At 48.3% G+C, this 16,392-nt stretch overlaps 1 long non-coding RNA gene across 2 annotated transcripts; it reads right to left on the bottom strand.

Moving 5' to 3' along the window:
• Positions 1-253: 253 nt before the first annotated feature.
• Positions 254-16,380, bottom strand: LOC123382520. 2 transcript variants are annotated; one of them, XR_006590998.1, is made up of 3 exons: positions 15,945-16,380; positions 11,432-11,565; positions 254-1,197 (listed from the first exon to the last, which is right to left on the bottom strand). It is a non-coding gene; the product is annotated as an uncharacterized LOC123382520 (long non-coding RNA). The 2 variants fall into 2 exon arrangements; XR_006590997.1 differs by lacking the exon at positions 254-1,197 and adding an exon at positions 4,165-5,830.
• Between the last annotated feature and the right edge of the window lie 12 nt (positions 16,381-16,392).

Genomic DNA, 16,392 nt, shown 5'->3' with positions numbered 1-16,392 from the left:
GCTCTGTCGGTTAAGCACCTGCCCAACTCTTGGTTTCAGCTCAGCTCATGATTTCATGGTCTCTTTGGATTCGAGTCCCACATCGGGCCCTGCGCTGGCATCACAGAGCCTGCTTGAGATTTTTTTCTGTCTCCTTCTCTCTCTGCCCCCTCCCAATCATGCTGTCTCTGTCTCTCTCAAAATAAATAAATAAACTTAAAAAAGAAAAGATAAAGAAAGGAAAAGAAAAGAAAGAAAAGGAAAGGAAAGGAAAGGAAAGGAAAGGAAAGGAAAGGAAAGGAAAGAGGAAAGAATAATGAACGACAATGTATCCATCTACAGAAATGTTTGCATGAGCAAACGACATACTAGTCTGACCAGCCTGACCACTCTAGCCTTTGTACTTATCTGTTGACCCCCTACTCTACATGGACACGCCAGTGAAAATCTAGAGAGAGCTGAGGACCCCTATATAAGACATATATCGTATAAATAAAGGCTCAACCGACGTTTACTTAAGGGACCAGAACGGTAAATGTCTGAGGCATTCCTGGCCATGTCACTGCATCACAGCTGTTGTGCTCTGCCCCTGTAGCATGGAAGCAGCTGTGAACAGCTGCAAATGAGTGGACCTGGCTGTGTTCCAGCAAAAGTTTACTTACAAAAGCAGGCAGGCATGCTGGATATTTGCTGGCTGGTTCTATACGAACTCTCCAGGAGCTGAAGTGAGGAATCTGGGTTTGTTGAGCAGCTATTATATACCGTGTACCAAGCAGGGCTGTTTCACTGAGTCCCTAAAACAACTCTGTCAGGTGGGCATGAACCCCATGTTACAGATGAGGGAGACGGAGGCTCGGAGTCATTAATAACTTGCCCAAAGTCACAAAGCTCATTAGCAAAGGTCAGGACTTGAATCCAAGACTTTGCCAAAGCCCTGGCCTTTGTGGCCACGGTACATTGCCACCCCCGGGGGCTGCCGTTGTTTCTGGTTACCCCACTCTGGGTCCCGCAGCAGGTGTGCATCCCCCGCCCCTGCCGGCACTCCAGCCTCCCCTGTGGAAGCCCACTTATCTCTGAGACCATGCAACATTTCTACCCACAGCCCTTTCCACCACTTTCCCTGAATCCCCCTCCCGTCCCTCCACCCCATCAGCTACCTTGCTCTCTCCTTCTCCACAGAGCTCAGCATGCTGCTCTGTCAGCAACGCATTTACCCACCTGGGAAGGAACAAATCGAAAATTTTGTTTTTGCACAAGATGTCCTCTTCGCCCGTGGCTAAACCCCCCCCCCCCCACAGAACAGGAATAACAACCAAAGTCACGCAAAAAGTCGATATATATTGAGCTGGCACACGGGCGAGCAGCTGGCTAGGGGCTGGCGAGGGACTGGAGAAGCAGGGGAAAGAAGACAGAGCTATCTCCAGGAGTGGACAGAAGTGAGCACAGACCCTCCTGCGGGAGCACAGACTTCCCTTAATTCAGCCTGGCAAAGGAGTGGGGGAGATCCCAAAACACAGAGAGCTTGTAGGAACTCATCAATGGGAGAGTCCCGAGGAAGGGCATTCGGGGGAAAAGCCCAGAAGGAGAGCATGGTCCTGTCAAAGCGGCCAGCAGGCTGGCGAGGCCGTCCGCCGGGAGAGAGAAGGCGGTCTGGTGGGCATCCGGCCCCTCCTTTGAAGGAGAACCGTCCCTCCCGCTGCACAATGCCAGTGGGGTTGTCGATCCAGGGGTCCCACCCACCCGCCACAAGACGCGCCCTGCAGACGCTCCTGATGCTGGAGTTTCCCCACAGACACAGACGTGATGAAGGAAAATGCGTGTGGGCATGGGGTTTACTCCCTTGTAAGACAACGCTTTGCAGAAGGCCCCTTTGTTTCCTGTCCTGAATTTCCTGAGCCTCTCTGGCCCCGGCCCCTTCAAGGCCTGGCTTCTCCAGCTCTCCCTTCCGTTTGGTGTGAGAGTCCCCTCATGCACTATCACAACTCTTAGCATAAGATCAGCCATTGCTGGTTTCAGGAGTTTCTTTTTTTTTTAATTTTATTGTGTGTGTTTAATTTCTTTTAATAAATAATAAACACAAAATATGATAATAATAAATATATGAATAACAAAAATAATATAATATGTAATAAATATATAAATATTATTACTGTATTAATATTTCTTTTTTTTTAGTTTATTTATTTATTTATTTATTGAGAGAGAGAGAGAGAGAGAGAGAGAGAGAGCGCATGAGCAGAGCAGCGGCAGAGACAGAGGGAGAGAGAATTCCAAGCAGCTTCTGCGATGACACAGCACAGAGCCCGACGCAGGGCTCAAACCCATGAACTGCGGGATCAGGACCTGAGCCGAAACCAAGAGTCAGTCGCGTAGCTGACTGAACCACCCAGACGGCCCCACCAACCATCTCTACGGGATCCGCAAGCAAATAATAACAAAAGACCCCATCTGTTGAGTACCTACTATGCGTCAGGCACTGTGTCCATGGACTAGGGCTGCTGCAACAAAGCACCACAGATTGAGTGACTTAAACCACAGAAATGTATCCTCTCACAGGTCTGGAGCCCGGAAGTCCAAAGTGAAGGGGTCAGCCGGGCTGGATCTCCTGACACGGTGAAGGACCTGTTCATGCCTCTCTCCTGGCTTCCGGCAGTTTGCTGGCAACCTGTGGAGTCCCTCGGTTTCTGCTGCATCATCCCAATCCCTGCCATCCCTCATCTGTGTCCTCCCTGTATGCCTGTCTATGTCTGTGTCCAAATTTCCTCTCTTTATAAGGACGCTAGTCATATTCAATTAGGGCCAGCCCTCGTGACTTCATCTTAATTTGCTGGCCTCTGTGAAGATCCTATCTCCAAACAAGGTCACACTTTGAGGCACTGGGGTTAGAACTGCAGCATATCTTTTGGGGGGAGGACACAAAGAAAACCATGACAGGTGCTGTCCTAATTCCTTATATATTTAAAATTTTTCTCCCAGAAACCCTGTGATGCGGGCACTAGGACTAGGCCCATTTTACAGATGTGGAAACTGAGGGTCAGAAAGCTGGAATGGGCAAGTGGGAGTCAACACTTGGAAAGTGACAGAGACGGGCACTGAGCATGGCCTTGTCTGGGCCCTGGGCACTTGTCTCTCCACATCACCACTTGGCTTAATTTCGTAGTGAAACACAGCAGTGTGTGTGTGTGTGTGTGTGTGTGTGTGTGTGTATGTGTGTGTCTCCTGATAAATGTTATGAAACATTCTCAGCTCTGTCCCCACCAGGAAATGCACAGACAGATCACCCTGCCCTGTGGCTCTGTCTGGTGCGAGGGACTGGCCTGTCCTTCTTCCTCCAGAGTTTAGAGTCTCCCTCCCATGGAGGATTATCAGAGATGACAGACCCATGAGGTCACGACCCACAGGACAGTTACAATCGGTGTCTAGGACACGTAATAAGGGATCCCCAGCATCATTTGGGCAAAAGTGTCAAAAATAACGATGGTGGTTAATGGCTGCGTTGGATTGAGTTCTTGCACGATTAGCACATTTATAAGAATCCCTGCGGAGTAACATATAATCACCTTCATTTCTTTACTGTAACTTTATTTTTTATTTTTTAATACAATTTACTGTCAACTTGGCTAACATACAGCGTGTATAGCATGCCCTTGGCTTTGGGAGTAGATCCCCGTGATTCATCGCTTGCATACAACACTCAGTGCTCATCCCAACAAGTGCCTCCTCGATGCCCATCCCCCTTTTCCCCTCTCCCCTCCCACCCCCATCAACCCTCAGTCTGTTCTCCGTATTTAAGAGTCTCTTATGGTTTGCCTCTCTCCCTCTCTAGCCAAATTATGGAAAGAGCTTAAACGTCCATCAACTGAGGAATGGATAAAGAAGATGTGGTTTTTACATACCATGATATACTACTTGGCAATGAGAAAGAATGAAATCCTGCCATTTGCAGCAACGTGGATGGAGCTGGAGGGTATTATGCTGAGTGAAGTAAGCCAGGCAGAGAAAGACAGAGACCATCTGTTTTCACTCATACGTGGATCTTGAGAAATCATTCTCATTTTACAGGTGAGGCTCAGAGAGATTTCCCAGCACCGTATGCAGGTAGGGTGCACGGAGCAGGCAGCTCCCCACCCAGACCCTCCACCATGGACTGCCCCCCCCCACCCCGCCAGGAGGTGGGCTCTCACTCCCCTTGAACCTGCACTGGCCTTGGGACTTGTTGACCGGGCAGAATGCAGAAGTGCTGTCGTGACTCTTCCTAAAGCGGACGGAAGAGGTCGTGCAACTGCCACCTGGGTCACCAGGAACACTCCCTCTAGGAAAAGCAGGTGGATGGGCGACCCTGGGACGCCCCTCCCCCCACCCCAGTGCTGCAGAGGGCCTGGAGGATGTCCAGCTGCGTGAAGCGAGAGAGAGAGGGAGAGACAGACAGACAGACAGACCAGGGAGCAGGGATGGTCCAGACGCCAGAGAGAAGAACCCGCCCAGAAGTGGGTCCTCAGCCTCAGCTCCTCCAGCTCCGACCACACGGGTCAGGGACAAACAGCCCAGAGGAATCCTTCCTAAATCCCTGTCCCACGCATTTAGGAGTAGAACAAAATGGTTGCCCTAAACCCTGAGTTTGACCATTGTTTTTTACTGAGCAGTAGAGAGCCGAAACAGTCTTTGGCATGCCTCGGGTGCCCTGGCGAGTCAGAGCTGGTGTCTGTATGCACGCGGCAGGTGCCTAGGCTTGGGTGCAGTGTTCTGCACCACAGAGTGGGAGCCGGGTGGGCAGGTCCAGCCAGGTGTGAGCTCCCGGGCAGCGTAACTGCACCCCCGGGCGGGGGCTTCGAAGCACACTCTGGAAGACGTGGACCCTGGCTGCTCTGTGTTGATTAGCTTTGGTTCGTGAAGTGTTCCCAAGATAAAAGGAGCTGATGCAGAGCCGTATCATCAAAGTGTATTTGTGAGATCTGAAGGCTCCCAAAGTGTCGTGGGCTTAAACAGAGGAAAATGCGAACTGGAGACAGGGAAGGACGATAGACCACAAAGCCTGGAACAAAATGAAAGGGGCCACCTGCATTCTGACCCCCAAATAATAGTCCCCATTTTCTGTTCTCAGTGGAGGGGGGGTGCTGACGTGTGGGGGTGGCATTTTCAAGGAGAAGGCATTGCATAACCCTGCCCTATGTCACCCAGAAGAAGACCGGAGCTCAGAGCGCTTGTCCATAGTTCCCCCGGGGGGGAGGAGTGCTCAATCCCAGGTCAGCTCAAGTCCAGAGCCCAGACCCCCAGCCCCGGCCTCCATTACACTGCTTGAGGTTCCCTCCAACCTTGTTTTTCTCCATCCTCCAGCCCATTCCCCAACCACCAAGTTCAGCATTTCAAATCACAACACGTTCTTGAAGGTTCCTACTCAATTCAGGCACGACGCCCAGAGGAACGGCGGTCATCCCTCCCACCACCATCTTCGCGAATGCCAAGACCACGATTGCACACCTGCACAAATTTCAAAGTGCCGCTGAGAAACAGGTTAACTACGGCTCAGCCTGAGGGCCTCTCTGAGGTTAGTTTTGGCACATGGACGGCGTAAAGAAAGGTACTCTGGTGGCACGGTGGAAAAATGCACTTTCACCTGGTCAGAGCCAGACAGAGTTGAGGATTTCACCTGCTCTGTGCACCACCCTATCTCTCAAAGTGAAGTCAAGCTTCTCTGAACAAACTAACAGCATCAGTTTTGCTCCACGTGGGGTCGACACAGCCGAATACAGCGAAAAAGCAGAAGTAAAGTCACTGAGACAGACTCACCCCAATGTCCATCATGGTAGTGCGAATCAATCGATTGCGTGCGTTCGTCCCCCAAAATAACGTACTGCAGAAAAAAATGAATGAGCTACATCACACGCAGCACAGACCAATCTTGGTGTGCTGAGCAACAGTATTCAAAACAAAAAGAAGTAGACGGTTTATGGGGCGCCTGGGTGCCTCAGTTGGTTAAGTGTCCGACTTTGGCTCAGGTCATGATCTCAGGGTTCATGAGTTCGAGCCCCGTGTCGGGCTCTGTGCTGACAGCTTGGGGCCCGGAGCCTGCTTTAGATTCTGTGTCTCCCCTCTTCCCGTCCCTCTCCCACTCTCTCTGTCTCTCTGTCTCTCTCTCTCAAAAATAAACATTAAAAAAAAATTAAAACCAACAATCCTGGCGAACGTCACCTGCAATTATTTGTGTACTGACCAAACCTATCAAACACCTGTTGTAAAAGGCACTCTGAGAGGTTCTGGCCATTGATGGTCAGTAGCTACACCCTCAGCCTGAAAGCCCAAGCTGCCTCTCTGTGAATTGGATTAGAAAGAAATCCCAGTGACTAACAATAATAATAATAATAATAATAATATATAAAAATAATTTTTAAAAATTCCAGGGACAACATACACAGGCTTAAAGAGAAATCAATGTGTTATTGTGTGCATCAGGAAACAGATGTTTCCTATTGTCTGTCATTACATGTAAACATTTTTTAAGTGAGAGCCAAGACTTTGTATTCAGGGGCGCCTGGGTGGCTCAGTCGGTTAAGCGTCCGACTTCGGCTCAGGTCGTGATCTCACGGTCTGTGAGTTTGAGCCCCGCATCGGGCTCTGTGCTGACAGCTCAGAGCCTGGAGCCTGCTTCTGATTCTGTGTCTCCCTCTCTCTCTGACCCTCCCCCCATTCATGCTCTGTCTCTCTCTGTCTCAAAAATAAATGAACATTAAAAGAAATTTTTAAAAAAGACTTTTTTATGAGAATTCATAAATTCATTATGAGAATTCATTATGAGAATTCATTATGAGATTCATTATGAGAAATGGAATATGCAAACAGACAGTGGCCAGACCGCATGTGAAAAATCGAATTCTGGGGTCACCTGGGTGCCTCAGTCGGTTGAGTGTCCAACTTCAGCTCAGGTCATGATCTCACGGTTTGTGAGTTAGAGCTCCACATCCGGCTTGTGCTGACAGCTCAGAGCCTGGAGCCTGCTTCCGATTCTCTGTCTCCCTCTCTCTCTGCCCCTCCCCAGCTCGTGCTCTGTCTGTCTCTCTCTCTCAAATAAACTTTAAAAAAAAAGAGTTATCAAACCATGACAAGACATGTTAGAACCTTAAATGCATATCACTAAGTGAAAGAAGCCAGTCTGAAAACGTAATATATTGCAGGATTCCAGCTGTATGACATTCTGGAAAAGGCAAAAGTATGGAGACAATAAAGAAATTAGTGCTTCTGCTAGGAATTTACCCAAGGGATACAGGAGTGCTGATGCATAGGGGCACTTGTACCCCAATGTTTATAGCAGCACTTTCAACAATAGCCAAATTATGGAAAGAGCCTAAATGTCCATCAACTGACGAATGGATAAAGAAATTGTAGTTTATATACACAATGGAATACTACTTGGCAATGAGAAAGAATGAAATATGGCCTTTTGTAGCAACACGGATGGAACTGGAGAGTGTGATGCTAAGTGAAATAAGTCACACAGAGAAAGACAGATACCATATGTTTTCACTCTTATGTGGAGCCTGAGAAACTTACCAGAAGACCATGGTGGGGGGGGGGGGAGGGAAAAAAAAAGTTAGAGAGGGAGGGAGCCAAACCATAAGAGACTCTTAAAAACTGAGAATAAACTGAGGGTTGATGGGGGGTGGGAGGGAGTGGAGGGTGGGTGATGGGCAATGAGGAGGGCACCTGTTGGGATGAGCACTGGGTGTTGTATGGAATCTGATTTGACAATAAATTTCATATTAAAACAATTTTTTTAATTAAAAAAAAAAAGGAAATCAGGGCTTGCCAGGGGTTGGAGGGGAGAGAAGGATGAACAGGCAGAGCACAGGGGCTTTCAGGGCAGTGAACATACTCTGTGTGATTCTACAGTGGTGACACACGTCATTATGCATTTGTCCAAACCCGTGGCACACACACCACCAAGACTAACATCAAGGTGAACTATGGACTCCGGGGGATGATGTGCCCTCATCAATTGTAATAAACGTACCACTCTGTTTTGGGGGGGGGGGTTGATAGTGGGGGAGGCTGTGCATGTGCGGGAACAGGGAGTACATGGGAAATCGCTGAATTCCCCTCAGTTTTGCTGTGAATCTAAAAATGCTCTAAAAAATAAAGTTCATTAATTTTTTTAATGTTTATTGATTTATTTTTGAGAGAGAGAGAGAGAAAGACGATGAGCAGGGTAGGGGAAGACAGAGAGGGAGAGAGAATCCCAAGCAAGCTTCAGGCTGCCAGCACAGAGCCCAGCATGGGGATCAAACTCACGAATCATGAGATCATGACCTGGACTGAAACCAAGAGTCGGATGCTTAACTGACTGAGCCACCCGGGTGCCCTGAAAGTTGATTAATTTTTTAACAATGTTTTAAGAAATGAAGGAGAGAAGAGGGAAGGGTGTTGGGCCTGTGACCTTACTTCTCTGACCTCATCTATAGAATGGGAACAAGCCTTCTGTCCCAGGACAGCCATTATGAGCACAAGACATCTGGCAAGCCTTCCATTCCCCTGGGATTAATAACCAGGACATGGTTTGTATTTCCAGAATCACTGCCCCTTATTCAGCTCAAAAAGATCTATGCCCAGCTCAAAGGAAACAAATGTATTTCATTTTCTTTATTTTTTTTTTATTTTTTAAGATTTATTTTTGAGAGAGAGAGACACACACACACACACACACAGAGGGTGAGCTAGGAAGGGGCCGAGAGAGAGAGAGGGAGACACAGAATCCAAAGCAGGCTCCAGGCTCTGAACTGTGTGGGGCTCGAACCCACCAACTGGGAGATCATGACCTGAGCCCAAGTAGGATGCTTCACCAACTAGCCACCCAAGCACCCCCCACAAATGTATTCAACATTTTTTTTTACATTTATTCTTGAGAGACAGAGTGAGACAGAGCACAAGCAGGGCAGGGGCAGAGAGAGAGTAAGACACAGAATCAGAAGCAGGCTCCAAGTTCTGAGCTGTCAGCATAGAGCCCGACAGGGGGCTTGAACTAACAAACCGCGAGATCATCACCTGAACCGAAGTTGGTCACCTAACCAACTGAGCCACCCAGGTACCCCACACACACAAATGTATTTTAAATAAAATGAAGTCGAAATCAGATGAGAGACCCAAAGAGGCTGTTGAGAAAAGGGTGGCCCTTCCCTGGGGAGACGATGTGTCAGCCCCCTCCCTGCCCCTAGCGCGTTTTGCTGCTGCCAGTATTCAGAGGTGATGTACCCCCAGCGAATGCCCTGGGACCCCATAATACATGCCAGGATACAGCGATGGGACGCTTTGCTCAGGGGGGCCACAGTCGGTGGAGGGAGGGAGCCTGGCTGGGAAGACATTTTGCTGCCCCAAGTCCTCCACCAGCATCCTGGGCCCTGGATAACCTAGCAGGAGGAAGAGAAACAGGGCAGGCTTGTGACAGTTGGAAATGCTCATTAATCTCCCGGAGGCAGAGGCAGGAAAGAACAGGGCGTCTGTGTAAGCTCATCTCAAAAGAGGACATTTGGATCCAGGTCTAAGTGGACCATAAAACCTCTTCTCCGCCCCCCCCTCCCCCGCCCCACACACAGAGTGTGTGTGTGTCGATGGCCAGCTTCTCTGAAACTGGGTGTTCCCAATGACATCCAGGGCAACAGCACCTCCAGCCTCTCGGTCGTTCTGCGAATGCAGGTGCTCAGCATTACACCGACCGCCAGCACAGGCAAGACCCTGCTCTCAGACAGCTTACATCCCAGTGCAAGACACAGACGACAAACAAGGAAAGATAAGTAACATCAGTCTGGAGAGCAACGAGCTGATGCAGAAAATACAACAGGGCCGTGATAGACACCCAGGCAGGCGGTCCGGGTAACATAGGACAGGGGGGCGGGGAGAGCTCTCCGAGCAGGGAGATTTAGCCATGAACTACACGGTGAAGAAGCCGTCTGTGCACGTGGAAACTGGGCTGGGCACTGGCATCCTGGGCCAAGGGGGGCAGCAAAGCCAGAGGCCTGAGCCAGCTGGGACGCTCCATCAGTCTGCTAACTGCTCACAAACAGGGAGATTGAAACAAGAGGAATTCATTCGCCCGCGGCCCTGCGCACCAAGAGTCTGCGGGGTCAAGGTGTCCACAAGGGCTGGTTCCTACAGGAGGCCCTGAGGGAGAGTCTGTCCCACGCCCACGCCCGTCTCCTGGCTTCCGGGGTCTGCGGCCATCTTTGTCATTCCCCAGCTTGTAGACGCATCACTCCAATCTCTGCGCCCGTCTTCACATGGACCTCCTCCCTCTGCGTCCCCTCCTCTTTCCATAAGGACACTTGTAGGATCATGATTGCATCTCAAAGTCCTCAATTAATGACATCTGCAAAGACTGTTCCCAAATGAGATCACATTCAGAGGTTCCAGGTGGACACAAATTTTTGGAAGATACCATTCAGCCCACTGTAGACCCTATATTGTGCAATTTTGACACTGCAGCCGGTCATCTGCAGGCCTACGGAGGAGGGGGAGACTGGCTGGGTGATTCTAATATGATTAGCAAGAACGACAGTAGCAGGCACTATGGACCCCTCACCATGGCCCCTCGTCCCCACCATTTCTGTGCTTCTAACAGGCAGCCCCAGAAGGTTTTCTCTGGACTCACTGCTCACACACAGCTGACCAGACACACCAAGGAATCGGCAGCCCTACCCAACGACTGCAGGATTTGGTGTACAAACAGCCCAGAGCCCTCGCCTCTTGGGTGAGACAACTCAGAGAAGCACATGTTTTACGCTGGTTCCGAGAATTCCCCAACAAGGTGAAACTCCAGGGAACCGGAGCCTTCGCCCTCAAAAAGGGGGAACGAAAAATGGGGCAGACACTCTGGAAAACGGGCGGGCTGTTTCTCAAAACGTTAAATACAGCATTAAATACAGAAGACCCAACAACTGCACCCCTGGGTACGCAGCCTAGAGAAAGGAAAACGTATGTCCAGGCAAAAACTTTATGTGCATATTCATAGCCCCCTTATTCGTAATAGCCAATGCCTATCAACTAACGAATGCAGTCTATCCATACAATGAAATGTTATCTTGCCGTGAAACAGGAATGAAGTAATGATAGGTACTAGGACATGATGGATTAACGTTGAAAAGATGCTCAGTTAAAGAAGCCAGACACAAAAGAGAACATTCGTATGATTCCAAGTATGCAAAACACCCAAAAGAGGCAAATCCATAGAATAGGAGCGGCCAGGGAAGAGGACAATCCGAATGAACGCTCGTGGGTGCAGAGCATATTTCTGGGGTGACGAACGCGTTTTGGAATGAGATGGTGGTGACAGTTGTACAGTCTCTCTGAATACGCTAAATCCACCCATCTGTATACTTCCCCGGGTGACTTTATGGTACGTAAATTTCACCTTCCAGCTGCGATAACAGCACACCGAAGACAGAGGGGCTCATAAGCCACAGAGATTTACCTCTCACAGCTCTGGGGGCTGGACGTCCGGGGCTAGAAGTCCTCCTGGACCTGTCGCCCTCTTCCCTTCCCCCAAGAAGAGACTGCTACTTCTGTCTGAGGACATCTTTCCAGACTTCTTTCTGTGCATACATCCTGAAAAAAAAACAAAAAACAAAAACATGCAATATTTTGTGAATGTTTGCTCTTATATAACTGATATTTATACAGTTTCTATGACCCTATAACTTGCTTTTTTTTTTTAAATCTAACAATGTGACTTGGTCAAATTAGCGAAATTAACGTGTTCTTTAAAATGCAAGGGATGTTGGGGCGCCTGGGTGGCTCAGTTGGTTGAGTATCCGACTCTTGATTTCAGTTCAGGTCACGATCCCAGGGTCATGGGATCAAGCCCCACATCGGGCTCTGCACTGAGCATGGAGACTGCTTGGGATTCTCTCTTTCCCTCTCTCTCTGTCCCTGTGGCATGTGAGTGCACGCTCTCTCGCTCTCTCGCGCTCTCTCCTCTCTCGCGCGCTCTCTCTCTCTCAAAATAAACAAATAAACAAATATTAAAAAACAAACAGAAGGGGCTCCTGGGTGGCTCAGTCAGTTAAGCGGTCTGACTTTGGCTCAGGTCACGATCTCACAGTTCGTGAATCTGAGCCCCACGTCAGGTGCTGTCCTGATGGCTCAGAGCCTAGATCCTGCTTCAGATTCTGTGTCTCCCTCTGTCTCTGACCCTTCCCTGCTCACACCCTGTCTGTCTCTCTCTCTCTCAAAAATAAATAAACATTAAAAAAAATTTTTTTAAAGATAGGTATGATTAACAATACTCAAGAAATCAGAAAATTAAGTTTCAGAGAAGTAAAGGAACTCCGGACCACCTCACTTGTGGAACGTTCTCCACAATCAGGTGTCTAACGAGTGGAAAGGACTGGTCGGTGGCCCTGCAACTGATCTGAAGCCAGTGCTGGAGCACCCAAGGGTCAGCTTGGTGCCTCTGCACAGAGACCCGGGAGCCAGACAGGCAGCAGGTGCTCTTAGAAGCTAGTGGGAGGCAGGGGGCAGAGTTCTAATCACCTGCTCTCAGCAGTCCCGGGGCGAGGGGAGGGGGGAGGTTGGGAAAGCGCTCCCTCAGGAGGACACAATCTTCTTGAGCTGATGGGGAAAACACATCAAGTATTCGGTAAACACACGACCTTTGGAAAGGGGCTGCTCGGAACACATGAACCAATAAGAATCACCTGACAGCAATTTCCTGCAACCTGGTTTCTTATCACACATCTGGCATTCCGGCAGCCTTCCTCTGTTGCATACATGATTTGTCATTAGCCCTGATGGTGGAGGCAATGTACACTCCCGCATGCGTGAGCGAGCACCATAACCCTTGTGTCACCGAGCCTTGGGACAGCTGCTGGAGGGAAGAGGCATGCAGGAAAGGGCCTTTCGTGCAGGCTTCACCCAGCACACCCGCTCGGAGGTCTGGGAGACGAGTCTGCATGCCAGCTCTGCTATGCAGAAGCTGGGAGGCTCCTGGTAAGGCACGTCACCTCTCTGAACCTCAGGGCTGTTGTGTGGATGAAGGAGGAACTGAAGGGCGAAGGGGCCAGCAGAGGGGCTTGTAAATAACTGAGATACGGAATGGGAAGGGACCTCTCCCCCATGCCTGCAGAGCTCTGCAAAGAGGGGCTGACTCTCGTTCCCCTTATTCCCATAAATTCCTGTTGTGTTGCAAACTACCCCAAAATTCAGTGGCATAAACAATAACCCTTTTGTTATGCTCATGGATTCTTCAGGTCAGGAATTCAAGAAGGGTACCATGGGGCCAGGTTTGTTTCTGCTCCATGATGTCTGGGGTAGGGGCAGGTGTGGGGGGCAAGTGGAGGGCAGGTGGAGGGCAGGGGGTTACTCTTACAGCAGTGGGCTGAAGAGCTGGGTCCCTCCGGGGCATCCCTTCCAAGATGGTTTCTATTGTGCATTGAATTGTGTCTCCCCAAAAGATATGTTCAAGTCCTAACCCCAAACCTGGAACATGACCTTATTTGGAAATTTGCAGATGTAATAAGGCGAAAATGAGGTCATGCTGGATGAGGTGGGCCCTAATCCAGTAATCGGTACCTTCCTAAGAGGAAATTTAGACACATACACACAAGAAAGATGACCATGTGAAGACAGAGGCAGAGATTGGAGTAATGCATCTAGAAGCCAATGACAGCTGACAGCCACCAGAAGCTAGGAGGCAGGCAGGGAGGTCGCGTGGATTGAATGTTTCTGTCCCCCTAAATTCATAGATTGAAGCCCCAAAGCCCAGTGAGGCCGTTTCTGAATATGAAGTGTTTATGGAAGTAAGTAAGGTTAAATGAGGTCATAAGGGGAGAGCCTGATGGCAGAGGATTAATATCATTATAGGAAGAAGCACCAGACAGCTTGCTCCCTCTCTCTTTGCCTACACAAAAGCGGCCGCCTGACGAGAGAGAGGTCTGCCAGCCAAGAACTTCGTGCTCTCACCAACCTCCAACCACGGTGGCACCTCAGTCATGGACTTCTCAGCATCCCCCTCCCAAACTGTGAGGAAGTAAAGGTCTTTTGTTTGAGCCACGAAATCTATGGTGTTTTGTTACAGCAGCTCGAGCTGACTAATACACAGGATCCTTCCCTAGAGCCTTGGGAGAGGGTACAGCCCTGGTGACTCTTGATTTTGGACTTCTGGGCTCCAGGAGCATGAGCGAATAAATCCTCGTTGAGTTAAGCCTTCCCATTTATGGCAATTTGTTACCTCAGCCGGGACATTAATAGTTTTGTTGCCTACGTTTGCAGAGCCTGGAAGGAGGGGTGAAGATCAGATTCACCTAGACCCACTGACCAGACAGTCTGCACACGCGTGGCCCCCCACCCCCAGCATGTCAGGGGTGATTACTACCTGAATGATTTAGGATTAGCAATGATTATGGCTTGTAAATTCAATTAATCTTCAACAAAGCAGGAAAGAATATCCAGTGGGAAAAAGTCTCTTTAACAAACGGTGTTGGGAAAACTGGACCATTTTCACACACCATACGCAAAAATAAACTCAAAATGGATTAAGGACCTAAATGTGAGACATGAAACCATAAAAATCCTAGAAAAGAACAAAGGCAGTAATTTGTCTGACATCGGCCATAGCAACTTCTTTCTAGATATGTCTCCTGAGGCAAGGGAACAAAAGCAAAAATAAACTATTGGGACCACATCGAAATAAAAACTTCAGCACAGCAAAGGAAATAATCAACAAAACTAAAAGACAGCCTACGGAATGGGAGAAGATATTTGCGAATGACATATCCAATAAAGGGCTAGTATCCAAAATATATAAAGAACTTAACACAACTCAACACCCCAAAAACACAAAATCCAACTAAAAATTGGGCAGAAGACATGAACAGACATTTCTCAAAAGAAGACATCCAGATGGCCAATAGGCACATGAAAAGATGTTCAACATCACTCATTATTAGGGAAATACAAATCAAAACCACAATGAGAAAAAAAAACAACCCACTACAATGAGATACTGCCTCATATCTGTCAGAATGACTAAAATTGGCAACAGGTGTTGGCAAGGATGTGGCGCAAACGGAACCCTCAGTGCATTGTTGGTGGGAATGCAAACTGGTGCAGCCCGTATTGAAAACAGCATGAAGTTCCTCAAAAAGTTAAAAATAGAACAACCTCATGATCCAGTAATTGCCCTACTGGGCATTTACCCAAAGGATATAAAAATACTAATTCAAAGGGATACATGTACCCCTGTATTTATTGCAGTATTATCTACAATAGCCAAACAATGGAAGCAGCCCAAGTGTTCACTGATCGACGAATGGATAAAGATGTGATATGATAAATATATATATTTATATAAACATACATTCTGACACACACACACACTATGGAATATTATTCAGCCTTTTAAAAAGACTGAAATCTTGTCATTTGCAATGGCGCAGTTAGAGCTGGAGAGTATAATGCTGAGTGCATTAAGTCGGTCAGAGAAAGACAAATACCGTATGATCTCACTCATGTGAAATTTAAGAAACAAAACAAATGAGCAAAGGGAAAGAGAGGGAGAAACCAAGAAACAGACTCTCAACTATACAGAACAAACTGATGGTTACCAAAGGGGAGGGAGGGGAATGGGGGAAATATAAGGTGGAGTTTTAAGAGTACACTTATGAAAAAAAATAAAAATAAAATTTAAAGGGGTGCCTGGGTGACTCAATCAGTTAAGTGTCCAACTCTTGGTTTCTGCTCAGATCATGATCACACAGTTTGTGGGATCGAGCCCCACATAGGGCTCTGTGCTGATAGTGTGAACCCTGGTTGGGATTCTCTCTCTCCCCCTCTCTCTGCCCCTCCCCTGCTTATGCTGTCTCTCTCTAAAAATAAATAAACTTGAAGTAAGTAAGTAAATAAATAAATAAATAAATAAAATTTTTAAAAATAAAAATAAAAGCTTCTCAAAAAAACCTTATAATTGTCATTTCTTGGGTACTCACAGCATGCCAAGGATGATGCTAACTGCTTTACAAGCATTATTCTATTATCCTTTCCAGATAGGGAGAAGTTTAGTTGCAGATGTGAACCAGCAGCTGCTTCTGCCCCCAAGGCACTCAGAACTAGTGAGGGAAACAGGTAAACAGGTCTTGACAACCAGAGTCACAGATGCTCTGATAGGCGGAGTATAGCGGACTGGGAGAGCCCAGACTCTGGTCAATGCAAGCTGGAGGAAGAGGACTCAGGGAAGGCTTCCTGGAGGAGTTGACCCCCACGTAGGATTGCCACTGGGTCATAACTTAAGGTAGGACCCTCATGGTCTAACATGGCAGGTCTGTGTCAGACCTCCTGAATGGAAGAAGGGACAAAGTACTAGGGACCAAGGGCCACCAGCTTCCTGTTAAGGAAGGGTCCCGAGAGTCCTCTCCCGGGCAGCTCTAGCAGGCGGGC

Source organism: Felis catus, chromosome E3 (assembly GCF_018350175.1).
Source record: "Felis catus isolate Fca126 chromosome E3, F.catus_Fca126_mat1.0, whole genome shotgun sequence".
Classification (NCBI taxonomy): Eukaryota; Metazoa; Chordata; class Mammalia; order Carnivora; family Felidae; genus Felis; species Felis catus.
The sequence above is the reverse complement of the archived record's forward strand: the minus strand, read 5'-3'. Positions and strand labels throughout refer to the sequence as shown.